This window comes from Fundulus heteroclitus, chromosome 11 (assembly GCF_011125445.2).
Source record: "Fundulus heteroclitus isolate FHET01 chromosome 11, MU-UCD_Fhet_4.1, whole genome shotgun sequence".
In the NCBI taxonomy this organism is placed as follows: Eukaryota; Metazoa; Chordata; class Actinopteri; order Cyprinodontiformes; family Fundulidae; genus Fundulus; species Fundulus heteroclitus.
Genome location: NC_046371.1, coordinates 10,354,598 through 10,377,818, shown reverse-complemented (window position 1 = coordinate 10,377,818; position 23,221 = coordinate 10,354,598). Strand labels below are relative to the sequence as shown.

The 23,221-nt window shown below is 39.2% G+C and overlaps 1 protein-coding gene across 2 annotated transcripts in view; it reads left to right on the top strand.

Annotated features, from left to right (window-relative positions):
- Window positions 1–14,331: 14,331 nt before the first annotated feature.
- kcnj6 (potassium inwardly rectifying channel subfamily J member 6) overlaps window positions 14,332–23,221 on the top strand; it is a 29,477-nt gene continuing 20,587 nt past the window's right edge. Inside the window, exons 1-2 of one of the 2 annotated variants that reach the window (XM_036142835.1) lie at window positions 14,332–14,405; window positions 17,749–18,185. The gene's annotated coding sequence lies outside the window, so the exon portion shown is untranslated. Of the gene's footprint in view, window positions 14,406–17,292; window positions 17,381–17,748; window positions 18,186–23,221 lie in introns of those variants that run through there. The other variant, XM_036142834.1, reaches the window with a different exon arrangement.

Here is a 23,221-nt window from a genome sequence, read left to right as displayed (position 1 = left end):
TCTGTTTCTTGAGATTCTTTTTTTTTTGTCAAAGCAAAAAACTCTAAACGGCAACATTTAGAGAAAGGGTTTTACCTCGTGTCGCCTTCACCGCTAACAACGCCGCCGTGAACAGGAAAGATTTAAACGCAGGGAGCTCAGGCGATCCCTGATGTTTTTTACACACGTTTTAAGGGGCTATACATGCTTTTTCAGTTCTACACTTCCTCTCTGCTGTTTGCTCTGCATCGGTTCAGCTTATAGTCGCAGGTTTTTATCATCTCTCTACGTTTAAAGACAGCCTGACCCAATGAAGTTGTTTGGTGACGCAGCGCTGTTGGCCCTCTTACAGATTCTTCTGGTTTAGCTTTTTTTTGCCACATTGAAATGGTTCAGATCATCAAGCAACTCATAATATCTGACAAAGGTAATCTAAATAAGTGCTAAAAGCAGGTTTTAATTGATTAATTTACTGCCCCTAACTGGCAATGAGTCTTTAATGTCGCTGTCGAGGACTTATGGCCCACTGGTCCTTGTCCAGTTGTTTTAATTCAGCCACATTGGAGGGTGTTTTAAGCATGAATGACATCGTTCAACATGTGAATCGCATTAAGGTCTGACCGCCTCAAAACCTCAATTATATTCTATTTTTCTACCTTGAGGTTATGAATTAATGGCCAGACTTCCTCCTTCTGGATTTTCTGGTAGAGCAGAACTGGTGGTTTCAGGAGTGATGACAACTTGTCCAAGTCCTAAATCAGCAAAGCAGCTCCAGACCATCACACCACCAATAGTTAAATTTGACATCTTTTAACCTACTTCATATTCCTTCATTCTGCGGGTGTGATAGTAATCGACCTGTTCTGTCCAGCTTTCCAAAAAAAAAAAAAAAAAGTAGTGATTAATCTCAGTTAATTCATGATTTAACAAGTGGAGCAATTATACTTTCACGTTTCACCCCAGAAGGGTTTGGATAGCTTAATAGATAAAATCAGCATTTCAAAACTTGCTTTTTGTCCTTACTCAGGTCTTCTTTGTTTGATATTAAAATGTTTTTGATCTGAAACATTGAATCGTGACAAAAAAAACCTAAAAAAAATTACGACATTTTTAAGGGTCCAACTCCTTTTTTTAAAGAACGGTGGTTCGGCCTCTCTCTCTTTAGCGGTGTGAGTCTTCGTAGGTGGTTGCGTAAACACATACATACTCCAGCATCCTGTATTCAGGTCACAAGCAGCTTGAAACGGCTTCAGCAAAAAGGGTTAGAAAACAGCTAAGTTGTCAAAAATACTTCCTCCACAAAGATGGGCCGAGTCATCTCTTAGGCGTAATCTCAGCTTTGTCTATATTGCCACAGCAATAAGTGTTGTTCTTATTGGTTGAATGTAAACAAAGATAAATATATGTTAAGTCTGCAAATGGTCTGGTCAAGAATGTTTGGTGAAGCAGGATAAAAACGAAAAGGCAGGATTTTATTGTCTCTGAGCCGCAGAAGTAACTTACCGTACATTTACCCCGGCGCATCTGAACCATTTCCAGATCTAAAGGGCCAAAAAACGCAAAAAGGTAGTGCCTTAGGCTCTCATATGCACTGGCAAGCACAGGAACTGCTTAATTTCCTATGAAAAATGAATCTTTAAACAGTGCTGACACCTGATGGAGGAAGCCTGCCGTGCATCTTTTCAGTCACAGCAAATATCTCAGGGCAGTTTACAGGACAAACACGTCAAATTTTCATCAGGTTATATGGAATCCAATTTGATCCAAAGTTAGTTCAGATTCATACAATTCATTCCAGTACAATAGAATCTCACAGATGCGTTCAGATCCAATTATATTCACCCCAATTCAATCCAAGTTATAAGATAACCAAATTTAGTTGCCAGCAGGTAAAAAGTAATCTAGCTAAGGAAGCCCAGCCAACTGCATTGAGTCCCCGTTGCACCAAACCCTCCTGAGCAAGCATGTGGTGACAGTGGGCAGGAAGTGCTCCCTTCTAACATGAAGAAACTACCAGCAGAAGCAAGCTCAGTATGAGCGTCCATCTGCTAGGATCGGAAAGGTTAGGATGCTGACACAAAAAAGGACACAAGTCCTGGGGCAGAAGCACTCTCCATGTGAAAGACAAGATGGCGGTAGTAGATCTGCTAAGTGCTTTGTCCAGAAAAGGGACACAATAATGTTTATAATAATAATAACCGCATTTTTCGGACTATAAATTGCCCCGGACTATGAGTCTCATCAGTCAAAAAATGTGTCATAAAGAGAAAAAAAACATATATAAATTGCACCGGACTATACTCGTTTATTTAGACATTTATTTCACACAATCCAAAACTAAAAACTGACATTTAATCTGGTAAACCAATTTATTAAATTAAACAGCTGCATCCACAACCGACTGAATAACATGGAACGTACCAGGGAGGATAAATGGGGTAAATTAGCAACTCCAACCAGCGCACCGGCCTGTTACGCGGAAAGTTGTCAAAATTACGCCTAAATTAGACTGTGAACGTAACGGTGCTACGTGCTAAGCTAACAATACGACACGGTTGCGTCAACATAAAGCTCACATGCATCAGCAAAGTTGTAGCCCACCTGGACAACAGAGCAGTAAGCTAGCGCTAGCTGTTATTAGCGTCGCGGACAGCCCAATGACAGGGTTCTGTCGCGATCCGGGCCCTTTGTGGTCCTCTGCACCACACAACGCTCCGCTGTGTGAGACTCCAGACTGAAACAGTGAAACAACATACAAATACATTCAGTCTCTGTTGTCTATAAGTTAATGTTTTAATTAATTTTTAACTGGTACAGGAGCAGGATATAGTTTTCACAAGCCTATAGCGCCCTCTTGCAGCTAGAGACGGTAACGTTTACTTCTTGGTTCGTGTTGGTCAATATATATTACCATTTAAATTTGGTATACAAGTTGCACCTGAATATGAGTCGCTGGATCGGACAAATTATGAAAAAAAAGTGTGACTTATAGTCTGAAAAATACGGTACTGTGTGAAAGGGAAAATCACAGAAAGCACACATAGTTAAAGACAGTAGCAGCTTGGCCAGTGCATGTGTCCAGAAAGAAACAGAGCTAAACATCAAAGCAGTTAGAACTTTCTGTGCCAGAATTACAAAAAATCCAAAGATTATTGGACTCTTCTATAGCTTAACCCATGACAGTGACACTGTCGAACAAACAGGCACTGGCAGTCCCACTATGGGAAAGAAAAGCAAGTATGCAAAGTTAGTAGCAGCAATACCCAAGTGAAAGGTGTGGTCCAGGAAAGAGACACAGGTAAACATAGACATTTGCAGAATCACTGTGTCAGGAGTGCTTTCTATAGAAAAGAGAAACAAAGATAGTACACATAGTTAACGGCAGCAGTAGACGTGTTAACCGCCTCCTCTAAAAAAGTGACACTACTAAAGACAGTAGCACTGAGCCAAGAATTCATGGTGGAAAGAGAAACAAATAATATTTCATGGGGAGTTAGTCTGTCAGTGGCTTTGTCCGGGAAAGAGACACAACCAAATACAGACATACCAAGCCAGGGTGTACTTTCTATTAGACGGACAAACAAAAAAACAGTACACATAGTTAATAGCAGCTATAGCTCCTTTAAAGGGTTCACCTGGGAGAGAGATGGCTTAACACAGCAACACCGAGCCTGGAGTACTTTCTATAGAAAGATAAAAACAGAGAGAGGAAACAAAGTAAAGCTAAACGGCTTGGGTTCACTTTTATTCGACACATCGGCCTGTTTGCCACGTAGGACGACCCATATAGGTTGTATTTTTCATACTTATAACCCGCTAAATACATTCTGAATATTTTGTCCAATACCAGCTATGCAAATGCAGCATAATTATTAAAACTGAAACGTACCTGCTCTACCAGACAAGCAAAATATTTTATTAATTCAGTACATCATGGTGGAGACAGAGTGGTGTGCATCTCAGTTCCTTTTTTTTTTCCTTCCTTGTCTTTGAGAAGCGATCACTTGGCGGCAGATTTCGCTGGTCACAGCTGGGAAGTGGAACTTCGTAACGGAGAAACCGGCAGCCGTTTTATTGGACGCATAATACTCCCCAACGAGGGGCCGAGGCTGCTGCTGATTGCGTTATTGTAAGTGGATGAAATGACCCGATATCAAACTAGAGCGCCCGTGGAGATAATTGCCCTGTAATATCCCACACGTGTCGTTACTTTTCCATGTTTATACCCCCCCACCTGTCAAGATTTATCGGCAACTTTGTCCTGATCTCAGCATAACCCCGCAACAGACATGTAAAGGCGCACTGTTGTAGTGGGTACATTGAATTGATTAAATATTGTAGGTAAGGTGAAGTCAAATGTGTATATTTTCCTATAGGTTTAACTGTGACAGGGTATATTTTTATTACGCACTCGCTGAAAGTGCGTAAGGAAAGGTTTTAGTGGAGGTCAGCGTGTATTTGTTATGTAGTACACTAAAAAAAAAAAAAGGGGCATTCTCTGTTTTAAGGGATTTGCATTGCGGTAGATTTGATGCACAGTGGTACTTTTGTGCAGTTTAGGTGTCTGAAGTCTTAATTATAAAATAGCGCCACCTTCAGGGAGAGTTTTGATCAAATGTAGCTTTTTCTCTGTAACACTCAAGTCAATCGCAGGTCCTGCTGTACTTGACGACTAATTCTGAGCACCATGTGATTGTAACAAAAATATCTTATTTATGTTAAGTAAAACCATTAATTTTATGGAGTTAATTGAATATCAAAAGCAACAGTTTTGCATAGTATTTTTTTCATTTTTATTAATTTTCCACATTATGCTGGAGCATTGTGTTCTTCTCCTGAAACTCGGTTTAACTTAACAACTTCCAGTGTTTTTAATGTTTTTATATTGATGTCTATCTGTTGGGTTTTTTTCAGCTTCTAGGAAGCTCCAGATCTCTAGTTGTCTTTTATTTTTCTCTATTTAAAAACGAAACAATAATTTATATGTTGTGGTAAAATAAAACCGTAAAAAACAGATAAAATGCTTTTGTGTTTTTATTCTTTTATGTTTGTGGATAATGTTTACATTGCAGACAGCGTATTGTTTTTGTTTTAATTCATTCTTTTGTGACTCCTTTAGGGATTTCTTTAAAAGTTAGACAAGTTTGACTGTATGGCAGGTTTTCTTGAATCTGCACAGGCTCACAATTGTACAGCTTAATGTCAGCCCACTTTATCTTTTCTGAAACCAGACTAGTTGTGTGTTTTGACCCGGTTGGGTTCAATTTCAACCGTCTAGGTGTTAACTTGTTTTAAAGTTGGATAATTTGGAGCTAGTTGTACTTATTGAGGACTTTCTAGACCCATTAAGAAAAGAAAAGGCAAGTTTATTTCTAAAGCACTTTTCCTTAACAAGACGGTTTAAATTGCTTTAGCACCACTTGTTCAAATGTCCAGCAAAATGTTTCTACATATTTGAGCCTGCTACCATAATCTTGAACATGTTATTTAGAGAAAATCAGGAATAAGCTTAAATTTCAGCTGCAAAATTATTCCTTCTTGAAAAAGAGCTGTAGAAAATCATCCATTCTGCTATATTCTCCTACTACTCTCCAATTTAGCAATTATTTGCTGTTATGTTAGTTTTAACTCTATGTTCTCTCTATTTTCTCTCTCTAGTAGCTACATCTGGCCTGGCGTTGTTTAGCTGTGATGCCGTTCTGTAGGGGAACATCGGCTGAGCTGCTGCTGTCAACTACTTCCTGTTTATAGATGATGCACTTGACCTTGTCTTTCAGTGTTTAGTCCTGTTTCACTCAGACATAATAGCTGTCGGCTGAGTTTTTACTGTGACTAACTGTATGTGCTCTCTTTCGTTCTACAGACTTGAAAACTGACTCAGAGCTTACCTCCTTAGCTGTGTTTCTCTCTTAAATGAAGCCACGAAAAGAGCACGTCTGCCATTACCCTCTCTATCATAGAAAGTATTCCTGGATCAGTGCTTCTGTGTTCTTTTTGTGTGTCTACATCTTCGCTAACCCCCGTTCGGTCATGGCAGATGGCCATTCCCACAGAGCTTGGTTCCGTTGGAGGTTTCTTCCTGCTAAAGGGGAGTTTTCCTCTCCACTGTCGCCACATGCTTATCCAGGAAGAGTGAATACTGTAAATCATGTTGGGTTTCCTTTGACGGAAAAAAATTTAACCAATCTGTCTGTATAATTCAGTAGAATTTCCTTTGTAAAGTGTCTTTAGTTGACGTGTTGTGAATTGGCAGTTTATGAATAAATTTAATTGAATTAAGACCCCAAAACAAATCTGGCATTCATGGCGATGATGAGCGAATGCAAACTTATTACTGGTTCAGTAATTTTTCTCACACTCCTCTTCTTCACCGCAGGGTTGTGTGACACGTGTTGCACTCCTACATAACCATCAGGGAAAGCTCCTCCATTAGGTCTGCTCTTATAGCCTAGGGATCAGATAACTCTCATGTCTAAGTAACGTTTCATAAACAAGCATTCATCTGCTGGCTTCCATTTAAACTTTTGATTGACCATAAACCTATTTAATAATTGATGAAATTGTCTCTAACATATGTAAGGTTTTTTTCTTTGTAACCTTGAAACATATTCTGAGGTAAAAACAGCAAATTATTCAATAATAAATGGAGGCATAAAAGAGAAACTCTTATCTCTGAGGTCAGAAACAAGAGGCTTCATCAGTATATACAGCTGAGTTTTACACAACTTTGCATAAACTGTATAAAGAGACTTTTTCACCTCTGAGATTAAATCAGAGGTGGGGGATTTTCTATAGAATTTCTTTGTTATTACTTTCTTTAAATTTAGAGGTTCACATAAACTGAGGTAACTATTTCTTTAAACAATTTGGGAAAGCCCCGATGAGGATGGCATATGTTTGTGAGCTTCTGATTCTTCTTTCGTTTTTTCCCTTCCATGGGTCGACCACGGAAAGTCCTCTGTCTCCGTCTAAGCCTGTCTTCTGCAACATCTTCTCCCACACCAACTACTGTCATGTCCTCTTTAAGTCTATCCATAAATCTCCTCCTTGGTCTTCCTGAGATTCCCTTTCTATCCCTCCTCTGTACATGTCCAGATATCTCAGTCTGGTCTCTCTGGCTTCATCTCCTCATCTCATCTAACATGTGCTGTCCCTCTCATCTACTCATTCCTGACCCTATTCATCCTCGTCACTCCTAAAGGGAACATAGACTTCTTCATCTATGCTATCTCCTTCCTAAATGCCATTGTCTCTAAACCAGACATCGCTGTTCTTGCCACCGTCTTGTACACATTTCCTTTCATTCTCGTCTCTTCTATCACTCTTCTCCACCTGTTCACACCTGCTTGGACACCTTTCTCCACCTCTTGCCAAACTCACCCTTGCTCTGGACTGTTGACCCTAAGCACTTAAAATCCTCCTCCTTCTTTATCTCTGCTACATGAAACTTCACTGCTCCAGTCTCATACACACATATTCTGTCTTGCTACAGCTAGCCTTCATTCCTCTCCTTTCAAGGGCAAACCTCTAGATTTTCCACCACCTGTTTCCTGCTCTCACCAAAGATCACAGTGTCATCTGCAAACATGGAAGTACTTGGAGAATCCTGTCTAACCTCATCTGTCAATCTTGTGAGTTCCTGACTGGTTAATTATAAACATTAAAATAAAGCGGATGTCTGGATGGGTAATTATCGTACCATTTATCAGTACTGTGACATATTTGCTATCGTCATAAGAATTTTGGTATATTGTGAAAATGCTAAAATTGATATAACGCCCCCAAAACTAAATGTATTGTTAGAACTGTTAATTTTAGTGTTTTTTTTTTTGCTGCTATTGGTTTAATGAAAGCAGCAGAATACTGTAAATAGACACTTTGTACAGTTACACTTTGCTGTTTTGTGATAATATTTGGCTGATTATTGTAGTTGGTGTCCTAAAGTTGCTTATTTTTGTCCATATAACCCAACCCTAACTGAACGCACTCCTGAGTGTATATTTTAAGGCAGGACCTTAAACACACCTCTTCCTAGTGGGAAATCCAAAGAAATCTGCCAACGTTTTGGGAACAGTGTTGTGGACCTTCACAAGTGGTTTATTCTTGGGTACAACTTCCAGGTGCCTGAAGGCGCCGTTGTAAACTCTACACAAATATAACGGGGATGTCCAGCAGCTATCGTACTGTTCAGGAAGGAGACGGATTCCGTTTCCCCTGAGACAAACATGTTTAGGTGTGAAATGTGTGAATAAACCCCAGAACAAGAGCGGGAGACCTTGTGAAGATTCTGGCTGATGATGGTAAGAGTTTCACTTTCCACAGTGAAGCAAGTTCTGTACTGGCATGGGCTGAAATGCCGCTCAGTGAGGAAGAATCCATTCGTTCAAACATAAAAAGCTAGGTTACAGTTTCCAAATTGTACTGGTGGACTAATCGTTAATTTTTGGAGTCTTTTCTGCGTGGTTTGATATAGATATAATCAAAACCAAGTCTTGTATGTCTTAATGTGACTTAATATATTGACTTTAAATCTAATTAAAGGGACTTTAGATCTGATGGTCATGACTTTGTATTCCATCCATCCATCCATCTTCTTCTGCTTATCCAGGGTAGGAGCGCGGGGGTAGCAGTCTTACTAAGGAGGCCCAGACTTCCCTCTCTTCAGACACTTGCACCAGCTCCTCCGGGGGAACCCCAAGAAGCAGCGGCTCTACTCTGAGTCCTCCCCGGATGACTGAGCTCCTCACCTTATCTCTAAGGGAGAGCCCAGACACACTACGGAGAAAACTCATTTCAGCCGCTTGTATCCGGGATCTCGTTCTTTCGGTAACGACCCAAAGCTCGTGACCATAGATGAGGGTAGGAACGTAGATCGACCGGTAAATCGAGAGCTTCTCCTTTTGACTCAGCTCTCTCTTCACCACAACAGACCGGTACAGCGCTGCTTCACAGCAGACGCAGCACCAATCCACCTGTCAAGTTCTCACTCCATCTTTCCGTTATTCGTAAACAAGACCCTTTTCGACTAAGCGATTTCATAATTATTATTTGAAAACACTTAATTATAAAATATCTGAACTATATATTTATTGTTCATTTTCACACAGCAAAGTGACAAAATACCTTACCCCAGAGGTGGGACCAAGTCATTCCCAAGTCAAGCTCAAGTCCTATGGCTTAAATTGCAATTCAGTAACAAGTCATAATGAGCTATCCCTCAAATGTTAATCATGTGAGGAAACAAATTATGTGGATCAATATCTTCTTTTTACTATTGTTATTTTGTGCGGTAAATCTTTTACATTAATCAGAGCATCAAATCTAAGTCAAGACACAAGTAGTTAACAATCAGGGCAAAGTCGAGTCACAAGTCTTTCAGAATATAACCAAGTCAGGTCTCAGGTCTTCAGATCTGGGATGGAGTTGACTCATTAAACCAAAGTCCACAACTCTGGCTGTACAGCTCATTTCCAGTGACCCTTCCCAGTTGGGCTTCTGGTTTCATAATGAAAAAAAATCTATATACAGATGTCGTTTAGACTAAAAATACCCCCTACTGATTAAAATATGATTATAACAATAAAGATAAATACTGTATATAAAACACTATACTGACCAACTTATCTCTTTGTTTCTCCTGACTATATAATTTAAATAAAAGAAATATGGCATTTTTGTTTCTAATGTGGTTCTTTTACAATGAAGCAAATGTATTGAGGTACCTCCCTCTTCCTTTGCAATCACTAATGATGTTTTTAATCTAAATAGAGACTTATTTTTGCATCATTTTATCCGACTTTAAAGTTACCTAACCAGTTACTGTCGCGGGGGACATCCCCTGTCAGCAGTGGTGCGTTCAGGACGATCTCTGTCAGCTTTCAGCACAACCTGGCAACCCATGGCCTGATTCAAGAGGCACCGTTTGAATGTTGAATGAATCTGTTGTCATGCCAACACAATAATAGCAGAGCTGAGCCATATGCTGCGCTCGCTGCTTGTCAAACGTGTTTAAAAAGGTGTTTGCTGTCTGACTGTACGAGCAGATGCTTGGGTGACATCCATTTGATAGGCTCAAATAGCTTGAAGCTAATCGAACTGGTGTGCTGGCAAAGTGGGCCAGATTAAGAGGCTGATTCGGCTGATTGGGATTTCCTTCTGGCCAACGTCTTTATGACTTGGAGTAGTGTGCAAACACGGCAAACATCTGCCTGAGTACAGCCGGCGAAAGAGCCACAAATTGCTCACCGAGTGCAAACAACAAAACTGTAAATCCTGATGTTGCTTCCTTGGAGAACAGATTTGTGTTCAGCGATACGGCATTCTGCCCAGGGCGACGCAGTCTGGGGGGTGGAGAGAAAAGGGTTTTCCATCGGTTGCTGGATGATGCTTATCTGCATGTTCAACCCAGTTGGCATCCCTTTTTTTTTTTGGAGCTAATGAATTGGTGATTCATTAAAGTGCTATTCTGGTAAGGTTTGATTAAGCTGCTGTAGGGAGTTCTGAGAAAACCCTCTGCAGCCCTTCCTCCGCAGTTCCTCCCACTGCAAAAACTGAACTAAAAATAAGTATTTTTCCTTGATTTGACCAGCAAATAAAATTATCTGCCAATAGACTTTTACACTTAAAATAGGAACAATTCATCTCCATGATCTTATTTCAAGTGCAGTATAACTAATTATCTTATTTTAGGGGTCAAAATACTTATTACATTGGCAAATAATCTTATTTACCTGCTCAAATCTAGGACAAAAACACTAACTTTAAGCACATTTTACTTTTATTTTTAGATCCGTTTTTGCAGTACTCTCGTTTTATTTCAGGCTCGGTCTAATTCTTTCTTTTTTGTTTGCTTTTTGTCATTGGCCTTTTTCCATTTACCTGGCTTTGTTTTCTGAGCAGGTGCCCCTCGCCTAGGTACACTGCTACTGAATATACCTGAATGTGGGCAATCTTGTCCAACACCACACAGATAATCTTATTTACCTGCTCAAATCTAGGACAAAAACACTAACTTTAAGAACATTTTACTTATTTTTAGATCAGTTTTTGCAGTGCACCTGCGTGAACTTTGCACCACTTGAGCGATGGCCCTGAAGTTGCCTTCCAGTTTCGTGTTGTTGAACGTTGAAGGTTTTATTCTCAGCGTTCCTCGGTGGGACACTGACTCGGACACTTTCTTGCAGTCATCCAGGGATTGCTCACGCCGGTCTGCCTCGCCTTCAGCCTTGAGTGACTGCTCCATGAAGCAGCGTCTGGCACTTTGGCCTTCCGGTGTTGTTTCCAACATGCTTTTGAGTTTTACTCATCCGCTGACTTATTTGCCTCAGCTGTGGTTCTCCGGGAAAACGACTGACCTTGTTGGAGATTTTGAAAGTCTGTTTCCACACTGCAAAAATAGAACTAAAAACAAGGAAAATTTTCTTGAAATGAATGTATTTGCCATTGATTTGAGCAGGTGAATAAGACTATTTGGCAATGGAATAAGGTTTTAGCACTTAAAATAGGAACAATTCATCTCCATCATCTTATTTCAAGTGCAGTATATCTAATTATCTTATTTTAAGGGTAAAAATACTCATTCCATTGGTAAATAATCTTATTTACCTGCTCAAATCAAGGGTAAATACATTCATTTCAAGAAAATTTTACTTATTTTTAGTTCTTTTTTTGCAGTGCAGCTTTAATTTGTTTAGCAGTTGCATCGATGGTAAGGTAAAACTTGTTGGCAAGCTGGGTTTTTACACCCTGAAACATAACGGAAAACCAAGAAAAACTGTTACACCAGTTTTTGTCGGTGTGTATTACGTAGTCAATTCAGCAAAAAAATACACTGTGGTTGTGGCTGTGGTTGAGAATGACTTCACACAAGTGTAAAATTAGTCAGATAAATCTATCCTTCCTCAATAATGCCATCCTATTCAAGATTGCAAGCAGTGCATTTCCTCCTTAAAGCAACAGCAAATAGTTTAATTTGATTTGACCAACTAGAAATCAAAGAAAAAGGAATAATACGATAATATGGAAAAGGTCAGTTGATAAAAGCCTTGCACAATACAGTGCTTGCAGACTCTTGCATTCAGAAACAGGCCAACTTGGCAAAGAGGATATAAATAGAAGCCTGAGTTTTTATGACAGCCCAGGAACTGTGAAGGACACCGAATAACGTCATCATCTATGAATGGCATCCGGGAAGAAAACTTGGCTCGGGTGGGAAAAGGGTCACATTTGTTTGATTCAAATAAGCTGAAGCATTAATACATAATTATTAGGTTATTCAAATGAATAAAAACTATAATTTATATTAATTATATAGAATATCCAATTAATGATTATAGTTATGTGTTTAAAGAAAACAAATATGAATGCATAAATAGTCACAATGTCACTGAATGGTGGAAAATGGCAGACGTAAGATCCAAACTAAAGTGCTCTATTAAACTTCCTGCGACAGAACCAACAGAAAGCCCAAAAAAAACAACACAGGTTAGACAAAAGGCACAAGATGTGGAATTGAAATGAAAGTAGAAAATCAAGAAACCAACTAAAAACCCACTGATGAATGATAAACAGCAAAAAGAGACCAGCGGAGAAGTAAACATGGCAACAGACTCTACCGTAATAAAAGATAAATAACATAAAAATTAGGAAGTCTTAATAGAAATCTCAAGAGCAGCAGCCTGTTTATTCACAAAGTTGTAAACAACTCTTGTTTTTTTTTTTGTTTTTTTTTGGAAAGCTTTATACAATACAAAGAATACGTTTCACAAGTTTGTCTGTTTTATAAACAGCCCTGCGAATTGTAGGGCTGTTGTGGGCAGGATAAACAGTCCAAACACTTTACTAACAGTAATACAGCAGACAGTGTTTATAAGCAGTCGTGAACAAACATTTATAAATCCGGTGCATGGCGTCGTGGTAGCATGTCCGCCACTGCGCCTCCATATACGGCAGCTATTAGTCCCGGGTCCAGCTGTCCTGGGTTTGATTCTGAGCCCAGGAGCTTTGCTGGATGTCTTCCCCCCCACCTTCTCTCTGCCCTGTTCCTGTCTGATTACTGCGTAGAATGGTCACTTATGCAACAACTTCTTAACAAAAACATTTACGGTATAAATCCAGTTGAAATCAGGAGCTGTGAACACGTTTCTTGCTCTTTGTGTTTTATTAATTCTCTCATACATGTGGTGTTATAGTGCATCTGTTGTGAACAGGTATTTAAATGCACAAATACCAGTATATTATAGATTATTATTATTATTATTATTATTATTATTATTATTATTATTATTATTATTATTATGCAACAGACTGGCGACCTGTCCAGGGTGTACCCCGCCTACCGCCCATTGAAATGCTGGAGATAGGCACCAGAACCCCTTGTGACCCTAATGAGGGATAAAGCAGGTAAGAAAATGGATGGATGGATGGGTGGATGGATGGATGGATTATTATTATTATTATATTATAGAACCAGTATTATTATTTAAGTAATTTCCCTCTGGGATTATTAAAGTATGTCTGATTATTTCCATTTGATTTCTATGCAGGCATTTCAACAACAAAAACAACATTCTTCTAATGTGAAGATAAAAACAATAATAATAATAAATCATCTGCTCACTTTAGTCTCATGCCTTGTGAATTTCAAAATAAAGCTGCATCCTAAAAATAATAATATGGATCAATATTTTGATCCATGACAGCAGGATCAAAATATCCTGAGAAGAGCAGCAGGTCATTCGTTCCTGCTGCCATCAGATTATACAATGCTGCAAAATAACTGTAACAATAACTGTAATTATATATGTTACCACAACTGTAACTATAACTGCAACTGTAATAACCAACATGCAATAATGAATGTGCAATTCTATTTAATACACATAACTGTAACTGTAATAACCAACATGCAATAACGAATATGCAATTCTATTTAACACACTGTGCAATAATCCTGAAAGGAGTGACTTCTGCTGCTACTACACCCGAACATATGTCAATCCACACACGTATAAGTCACCATGAATGTACATAAGACATCCTCTGCCTTATTTCTATTTTGTATTTTCTTTTTCTTACCTACTCCTTTTGATTCATGGTATAACGAGGACACACTGTATATATATATGATGCACCTCCTCCTACTTGACACCTTCTTCCTATGATTACTGTTTACTGAGCCGATGTGACGTGAATTTCTCCAATGTGAGATCAATAAAGCCCATCTTATCTTATTTAAATTTTGCATCAATGTCATTTGATTGTTAATTAATTAATTGAGATATCGACGTATTGCTACATCCCTATTGAAAATGAATTAGTGACGCTAAGTTTTTGACGGACATTGCCCAGGCCACCATAGCTCCTTAGAAACTTCACCGGGGGCTGGTCCCCCTTCAGCCCCTCTCTTAGATCCGCCCCTGTCTCAGGTAACTTGACTTTTTCATTGCATTATGTTTGATAGTATTTTTAAACAACGTATTAATTGTGGTTACTCGTTTCAAAGCAGTTTTTCTGTTTCAGCTGACGTCTCCAGCGTGCCGTCTGTGGGGCCGATTCAGTCTTTTCACATTTCTCCACCTCTGTTTTCTGAGGTGGGGGTTTTAATTTTGCATCAATGCAATTTGATTGTTAATAATTTAATTGAGATATCGACGTATTGCTACATCGATTATTGAAAATGAATTAGTGAAGCTAACTTTTTGACGGACTTTGCCCAGGCCATCATAGCTCCTTAGAAACTTCACCAGGGGCCGGTCCCCCTTCAGCCCCTCTCTTAGATCCACCCCTGTCTCAGGTAACTTGACTTTTTCATTGCATTATGTTTGATAGTATTTTTAAACAACGTATTAATTGTAGTTACTCGTTTCAAAGCATTTTTTTCTGTTTCATCTGACGTCTCCAGTGTGCCGTCTGTGGGGCCGATTCAGTCTTATCACATTTCTCCACCTCTGTTTTCTGAGGTGGGGGATTTAATTTTGCATCAATGCAATTTGATTGTTAATAATTTAATTGAGATATCGACGTATTGCTACATCGATTATTGAAAATGAATTAGTGAAGCTAACTTTTTGACGGACTTTGCCCAGGCCACCATAGCTCCTTAGAAACTTCACCAGGGGCTGGTCCCCCTTCAGCCCCTCTCTTAGATCCGCCCCTATCTCAGGTAACTTGACTTTTTCATTGCATTATGTTTGATAGTATTTTTAAACAACGTATTAATTGTAGTTACTTGTTTGAAAGGAGTTTTTCTGTTTCAGCTGACGTCTCCAGCGTGCCGTCTGTGGGGCCGATTCAATCTTATCACATTTCTCCACCTCTGTTTTCTGAGGTGGGGGATTTAATTTTGCATCAATGCAATTTAATTGTTAATAATTTAACTGAGATATCGACGTATTGCTACATCCCTAATGAAAATGAATTAGTGAAGCTAACTTTTTGACGGGCTTTGCCCAGGCCACCATAGCTCCTCAGAAACTTCACCAGGGGCCGGTGCCCCTTCAACCCCTCTCTTAGATCCGCCCCTGTCTCAGGTAACTTGACTTTTTTCATTGCATTATGTTTGATAGTATTTTTAAACAACGTATTAATTGTAGTTACCCGTTTCAAAGCAGTTTTTGTGTTTCATCTGACGTCTCCAGCGTGCCGTCTGTGGGGCCGATTCAGTCTTATCACATTTCTCCACCTCTGTATTCTGAGGTGGGGGTTTTAATTTTGCATAAATGCAATTTGATTGTTAATTATTTAATTGAGATATCGACGTATTGCTACATCAATTATTGAAAATGAATTAGTGAAGCTAACTTTTTGACGGACTTTGCCCAGGCCACCATAGCTCCTTAGAAACTTCACCAGGGGCCGGTCCCCCTTCAGCCCCTCTCTTAAAGCCACCCCTGTCTCAGGTAACTTGACTTTTTCATTGCATTATGTTTGATAGTATTTTTAAACAACGTATTAATTGTAGTTACTCGTTTCAAAGCATTTTTTTCTGTTTCATCTGACGTCTCCAGTGTGCCGTCTGTGGGGCCGATTCAGTCTTATCACATTTCTCCACCTCTGTTTTCTGAGGTGGGGGATTTAATTTTGCATCAATGCAATTTGATTGTTAATAATTTAACTGAGATATCGACGTATTGCTACATCCCTAATGAAAATGTATTAGTGAAGCTAACGTTTTGACGGGCTTTGCCCAGGCCACCATAGCTCCTTAGAAACTTCACCAGGGGCCGGTGCCCCTTCAGCCCCTCTCTTAGATCCGCCCCTGTCTCAGGTAACTACATGTGTGTTTTGCTTGACTTTTTTCATTGCATTATGTTTGATAGTATTTTTAAACAACGTATTAATTGCAGTTACTCGTTTCAAAGCAGTTTTTCTGTTTCATCTGACGTCTCCAGCGTGCCGTCTGTGGGGCCGATTCAGTCTTATCACATTTCTCCACCTCTGTTTTCTGAGGTGGGGGATTTAATTTTGCATCAATGCAATTTAATTGTTAATAATTTAATTGAGATATGGATGTATTGCTACATCCCTATTGAAAATTAATTAGTGAAGCTAACTTTTTGACGGACTTTGCCCAGGCCACCATAGCTCCTTAGAAACTTCACCAGGGGCCGGTGCCCCTTCAGCCCCTCTCTTAGATCCGCCCCTGTCTCAGGTAACTTGACTTTTTCATTGCATTATGTTTGATAGTATTTTTAAACAACGTATTAATTGCAGTTACTCGTTTCAAAGCAGTTTTTCTGTTTCATCTGACGTCTCCAGCGTGCCGTCTGTGGGGCCGATTCAGTCTTATCACATTTCTCCACCTCTGTTTTCTGAGGTGGGGGATTTAATTTTGCATCAATGCAATTTAATTGTTAATAATTTAATTGAGATATGGATGTATTGCTACATCCCTAATGAAAATTAATTAGTGAAGCTAACTTTTTGATGGACTTTGCCCAGGCCACCATAGTTCCTTAGAAACTTCACCAGGGGCTGGTCCCCCTTCAGCCCCTCTCTTAGATCCGCCCCTGTCTCAGGTAACTACATGTGTGTTTTGCTTGACTTTTTTCATTGCATTATGTTTGATAGTATTTTAAAACAACGTATTAATTGTAGTTACTCGTTTCAAAGCATTTTTTTTCTGTTTCATCTGACGTCTCCAGCGTGCCGTCTGTGGGGCCGATTCAGTCTTATCACATTTCTCCGCCTCTGTTTTCTAAAGTGGGGGTTTTAATTTTGCATCAATGCAATTTGATTGTTAATTTAATTGAGATATCGACGTATTGCTACATCCCTAATGAAAATTAATTAGTGAAGCTAACTTTTTGACGGACTTTGCCCAGGCCACCATAGCTCCTTAGAAACTTCACCAGGGGCCGGTGCCCCTTCAGCCCCTCTCTTAGATCCGCCCCTGTCTCAGGTAACTTGACTTTTTCATTGCATTATGTTTGATTTTTTTTTTTTTTAAACAACGTATTAATTGCAGTTACTCGTTTCAAAGCAGTTTTTCTGTTTCAGCTGACGTCTCCAGCGTGCCGTCTGTGGGGCCGATTCAGTCTTATCACATTTCTCCACCTCTGTTTTCTGAGGTGGGGGTTTTAATTTTGCATCAATGCAATTTGATTGTTAATTTAATTGAGATATCGACGTATTGCTACATCCCTAATGAAAATTAATTAGTGAAGCTAACTTTTTGATGGACTTTGCCCAGGCCACCATAGTTCCTTAGAAACTTCACCAGGGGCTGGTCCCCCTTCAGCCCCTCTCTTAGATCCGCCCCTGTCTCAGGTAACTACATATGTGTTTTGCTTGACTTTTTTCATTGCATTATGTTTGATAGTATTTTTAAACAACGTATTAATTATAGTTACTCGTTTCAAAGCAGTTTTTCTGTTTCATCTGACGTCTCCAGCGTGCCGTCTGTGGGGCCGATTCAGTCTTATCACATTTCTCCGCCTCTCTCTCTCTCTTCCTCTCTCTCTCTCCGCCGCTCATCTATGCCTCTCTCCCAGCTGAGGGGTGGAGGCAGACGGACGGGCTTTTTTTCCGTGGATGGATGAAGAGAACAGAGAGAAAAAGGGAGGAGGAATTAGTGGCTCTCCTCCTCGGTCACCGAGCGTCGCGATCACCGGAGACCTCCAGCATCATCAGCGGGGACTTCTTGATGGGGAGCGGAGCGGCTTAGGATGAGCTGAGGAGGAGAGATTATTGATCTGCTGCATCAGGTAAGCTTCCTTCCCCGCCGGCACCCATGATCGCCTGTTAACATGTAATCATCTGTTTTCTGAGGTGGGGGTGGACAGTTACATAACAATGCAAGACGAAGCAGAGATTGATAGAGGCGGCGGTGGGCGCAGGAAAAAGGGGGGGGGGGGGGGGACGCTTCTGGATGCGTGTCCGTGGATCACTTTGGTTGTTGGGTCACCGGTGGAGGGAAGACAGCCGGTGAAGATGGAAGAAGCTGGAAGAAAAAAAAAAATCACACCAGGCTGTATGTGAGCCCGCAGGCCTCCCATCACCAATGGATACAGTTTTGACCAATAAACGAACCACGCTGCTGATTATAGAGGCAGGGAAATAAAGGGGCTTTCATTCTTCTCATAATTATCTGAATCACCTCCATCTCCATCTGCGCTTTGCGCCTGATTCCCAACAAAAACATAATTTAGCCCAGCCCGATCCCACAATAAAGCCCTGCTGTGGTCATAAAGGTCTAAAATGAACCAGTGTTACATTACCACCTAATTATCCAGCGTAAAATCCTGGAGGGGAGAAAAAAAAGTTGTGTTTACGCAGAGGTTAAACTTGCAAGCACAAGAAACAGAAAAGAAAAAGAAGCTGAAATAGCTTATAGGTGTTAAATTGTCAAATGTGCCGGAATAATTGTGCATATTTTTGTATTTATTGCTTACATTTGTTTTTTTTTATATTTGTTTTACATATTTTAGCAGACAAAGTAAGTAAAAATTAACAACAAATGTTTTGGCATTGGAGGACATCTTTCTCGGATCATAAATTAAAAGGATCATCGCAAAGGTTTTGTGAAAAGCTTCTCAAAGACAAGGAAATCCAAAAATGGGGAAATATGTATCAATACAAATCTTGATTGGGTAGGTATTTAAGGCCTTTTCCAGATAAAATATGAAATAAAAACAAGGGAACTGAAGAAGACTAAAGAGATGGAGTAGATAAGGTTTTTTTATTTAAAGCTTTTTACTGCGCTTCTTCTTTAAAACCGTTATAGTAAAGAGTCATTGCATCGACAATTGTTTTTATAAAACCAACAAGAAAGCTTGCTTTCCAGGAGACCAAATCAGGCAATAATGCTACCTGTGGTATATTTAAAGAGGAAGATGTAAATTTAAACATAACGGCTAAAACACTTCCGCTCTTGTTGCTATTTACCTATAAGCTAGACTTAGCATAGTAGCACAGCTGTCTCCAACAGGAAACAAGAAAAGTGGCAGTTTAAAAAAAATCTTGTTTACAAGATTGTTTTCAGTTAATCTGTTGCTTTGTTTGTTTGTTTTGAAAATGTATCTAAATAGAAAAATACATTGGCAACCCTGAATCTCTTGCTGGGGTTCAGTAAAAGCTGCTGTTAGCAAAGCTATCTGCTGCAGGGCGCTGGAACAGTTGCAATGTTAAAGTAGCACACTATAAGCCACTGGTTTCACAAGTCATTCAAAGTTTAAACTGTATTTATTTGAAACTATATTTAAATAACGTGACAAAAGTGCCAAACCTAATAACATTTACGACCGGTTATCGTTGTTGTTTCCATAAAAGCAAGTATTAGCACAACAGCACAGCTATTTACTACAGTAAGCTAGAAAAGTTGCCGTGTTAAACTGCTTTTATACTTATATGCTATGGCTTAAAATGTTGTTTATGATTCATTTTGTTTCCTTGTTTTGAAAAATCATTTAAATGAAAAATTACACGACTGAGATTTCCATTTGTTGTTACTGTTCAAATACAAGCTAGTGTTAGCACTGCAATACAGCTATCACCCAGTAAAGTTAGAAACTGTAAAAACTATAAGATTCTTTCAAAAATGAGAGAAAAGCTGTGTAGGACAGTTTACAATTTATTTATTAATTCTTCTTATAGTTAGGAATCTAAATTACATGTTGCTAAAACTGAATCTGCTCTAACATACAAGCTAGTACTGCAGAATAGTTTATCAGTAGGAAGTTGAAAAAATTGTAGTTTATGACTACTATAAGTCGTTGTTTCAAAACCACTAAGATTGTTGACATTTTGCTTAATAATTATTTTTTTTCTATAACTCCTGATCTATTAAAAAACACAATAAAATTCCTGTTTCCTGTTACGTTTTACTTAAAAGCAATCCTTAGCACAGCTGTCTGCTGCAACAAGTTGTAGCAGTATAGGAGTTTACGGCTGTGATAAGCCATTGTTTCAAAAGTAAGGCAATTATTGTTTTTAATTATGAATACAAACCAAAGCTGAATATTACAATCCTGGAACTTAAGATCTTCTCCTATTTACTTAGGATTTATGGCTCCTAGAACATTGGTGGAATATCTTAGTTTTAATTCTCTATGATATGAGCAATAAATTCATTTGACGTTTTTTGGACAATATTTCAATATCTGATCTTTTATCATTTTGATTCAGTCTTACAATACTTGTTGACCCAGACATGAATAAGTTATTTTTGCAAATATTGCACTTTGCTCTACTATATTTGTCAACTACTGCATCCAGATAATGCTGTATTTGACTGACTAAAACAGGTCATTTAGTTGTTTTCAGTCACACTGCTTCAAATTAAGGGTGTCCATCTGTTCCCCTCTGACTACTGCATGCTAGACAATCACAGGAAGGCATGTGGACAACCCAGATGACATTGTGTCCTATGTGCACATCAATTAATCATTGCGGGTGGACTCTGCTTTGCTCCTTCCCTTTTGCCTGTTCTCCGTCTCACTCAGTGGTGTTTTGTGTGCGCATCTCTGTGAAATACAAGGAAAAACAACATTTGTCACATCTTTGACTTGGTTCCCATTCTTTGTGTCAATGACTCTCTCTGTAGATTTAGTTAATTTCTGAATATTACAACTCTGCTTGTCACTGTTTACATTTAAGCTAGTCCTGGCACAGCGCGACAGAAATCTGCAAAAGAATGTTGGAGTTGAAGCTGTTTAAAGGTCCCATAAATAATTTTTTTAAGAGATGGGATTGCTAAATGTTGACATAAATGTGGGGACAGAGGTAGAAATAAAAAAAACGAAACATATCCAATTGAATCTCCACCTAAATCTCGACGTTTATGCACACGCTAGCAATAGCACCACGATAATGCGGGCTGCAACTTTTGATGTCAAGCCATAAACTTGTGGGATTTTTTTTTAACTAATCAAGCATAAAATAAATGACACAGGTTAAACTGAATCCCTCAGTCTTTATTCTTTTTATGCACAAGCTAGCGATGGCATTGCTGCAACGCTGCAACAATATGTGTTATTCTATTGGAAGCTATGAGGTTGTTTTTGTGATCTGTAGATTGGTTTTTGGCTATTTGGCAACCAGCACAATAATAGTAGGGGGGGTCAGTGGTTTTTAATATTGGTGTTGCTTTTGATATTGTTTAATTAAAAGCCACAATGAGGAAAGTTTCTTAAAATGTGAGTCATATGTTGCTGGTGTTCAAGGGATAACAAGGGGGTGAAAAGCTAAAGCTTTAGATTTGCTGTATGGACATTTTTTATAGGAAGTGTTGCATAATAATATATATTTAACTTTAATTGTAAATGTTCCCTAAAGGGCTATACATTGAATAATGACTGTGCTAAATATCATTAAATGTAAATGATAAGGACAAAAATACAGAACTTGATTTAACAAAATACATAGATTGAATCTCAAATACAACAAAGCTCTTTGGGGTTTTAAATTATCTTAATTAAATCAGTGAATCAACTATGATATCCTATATTTAATCCCCAGTAAAACAAGTGTGACCTACCGGAACTCATAAATGTCTAAGTTTGTTTAATATTTCTTACATATAAATAAAGACGCAGCCTTTTTATCCCCCCCAAAGGATCAAATTTGCCTCTATCCTACTCTGCTGACCAGGGAAGTCTGTTACCTGGAGCCGCAGTTCCTGATAGTTCAGGAGTATTTCTCTGAAGGTTGTTTCCCGGAGTTAACATGGTTGTACATCCGCGCACCTGGGCCGAGTTTCCAGTTGATTCACAGGTTGTTTTCTCCTAATTACAGGTTAGCAGCGGCGGTTTCTGTTTCACTGGAGCTTCTTAGAAATGACAGAGAGCATTTGTTTCAGAGGGAAAATTATGCATGATAGCTTCAGGGGTGTATTTTCCATTGGGACTGGAGCAACATGCCTCCCTCCCTTTTTTAAAAGGGCTATTTCTGTCCTGCTTCTCACTTTCACAGTTCTGAGCCGATTCTCTAACCGAAGCCTGGCTGTTTAAATCAGCATGAAGACCTTCAATTCAACCCTCTGTTTTTGGGGTCTTCTCCAGAGGATATTTCATCGTACAGGCTGTTGCACTACAATGCTTGCATAATCCGAGCTTCTCCGTCAACGTCCAGCTAAAGTGTCGCCTTACCCAACATAAGCTCTGGAGAAACACTCTGGAAAACTGAGAATTATATCTGACGTCTACGGTGCCTGTGCTCAGCTGTTCTAATGCCTTAAAATAGCTTGAGCTCCCATGCGGATCCTCGTCTTGATTTTGGCCACATCTGGATCGTGCTACCTGGTCAATGTGACCCTCCTCCCTGAAGCGGAGATAACGAAAAGCAAACTGAGCAGTGAATAAAACCGTGGTCCACCGATGTTTCTTTACACTTCCCTTTTGAACCGAGGCTTCAGCCCACACATCGGCTCTGCGTTCACATCCTGCTGCGGGCCAAATGCGTTCGCTCAGCATAGCTTGTACCACCATATGCTGTCTGCAGAAACATGTGGTGCTTCGGACATTGACCCAATGATCAGATTCACTGCTTTACGAGGTAAAAGTCCCCGTTCAATCTACCCATACATTGCTAAGAGTAAAGTGAACTCCTGGGGAACTGAAACTCAGACACATGTATAATTTATGTATAATTTTCTAATTGAAAATTATACATAAAGGACAGTGAGAATGTCTGAGAAAAGGTGAAAATAGACTCAGGCTGGAAACACAAAATGCTAAAAATTTTGGGACGTCATTTATTTTTTCATAATTTTCTTACAAAGACTAACCTTACCTTCAGTTTAGTC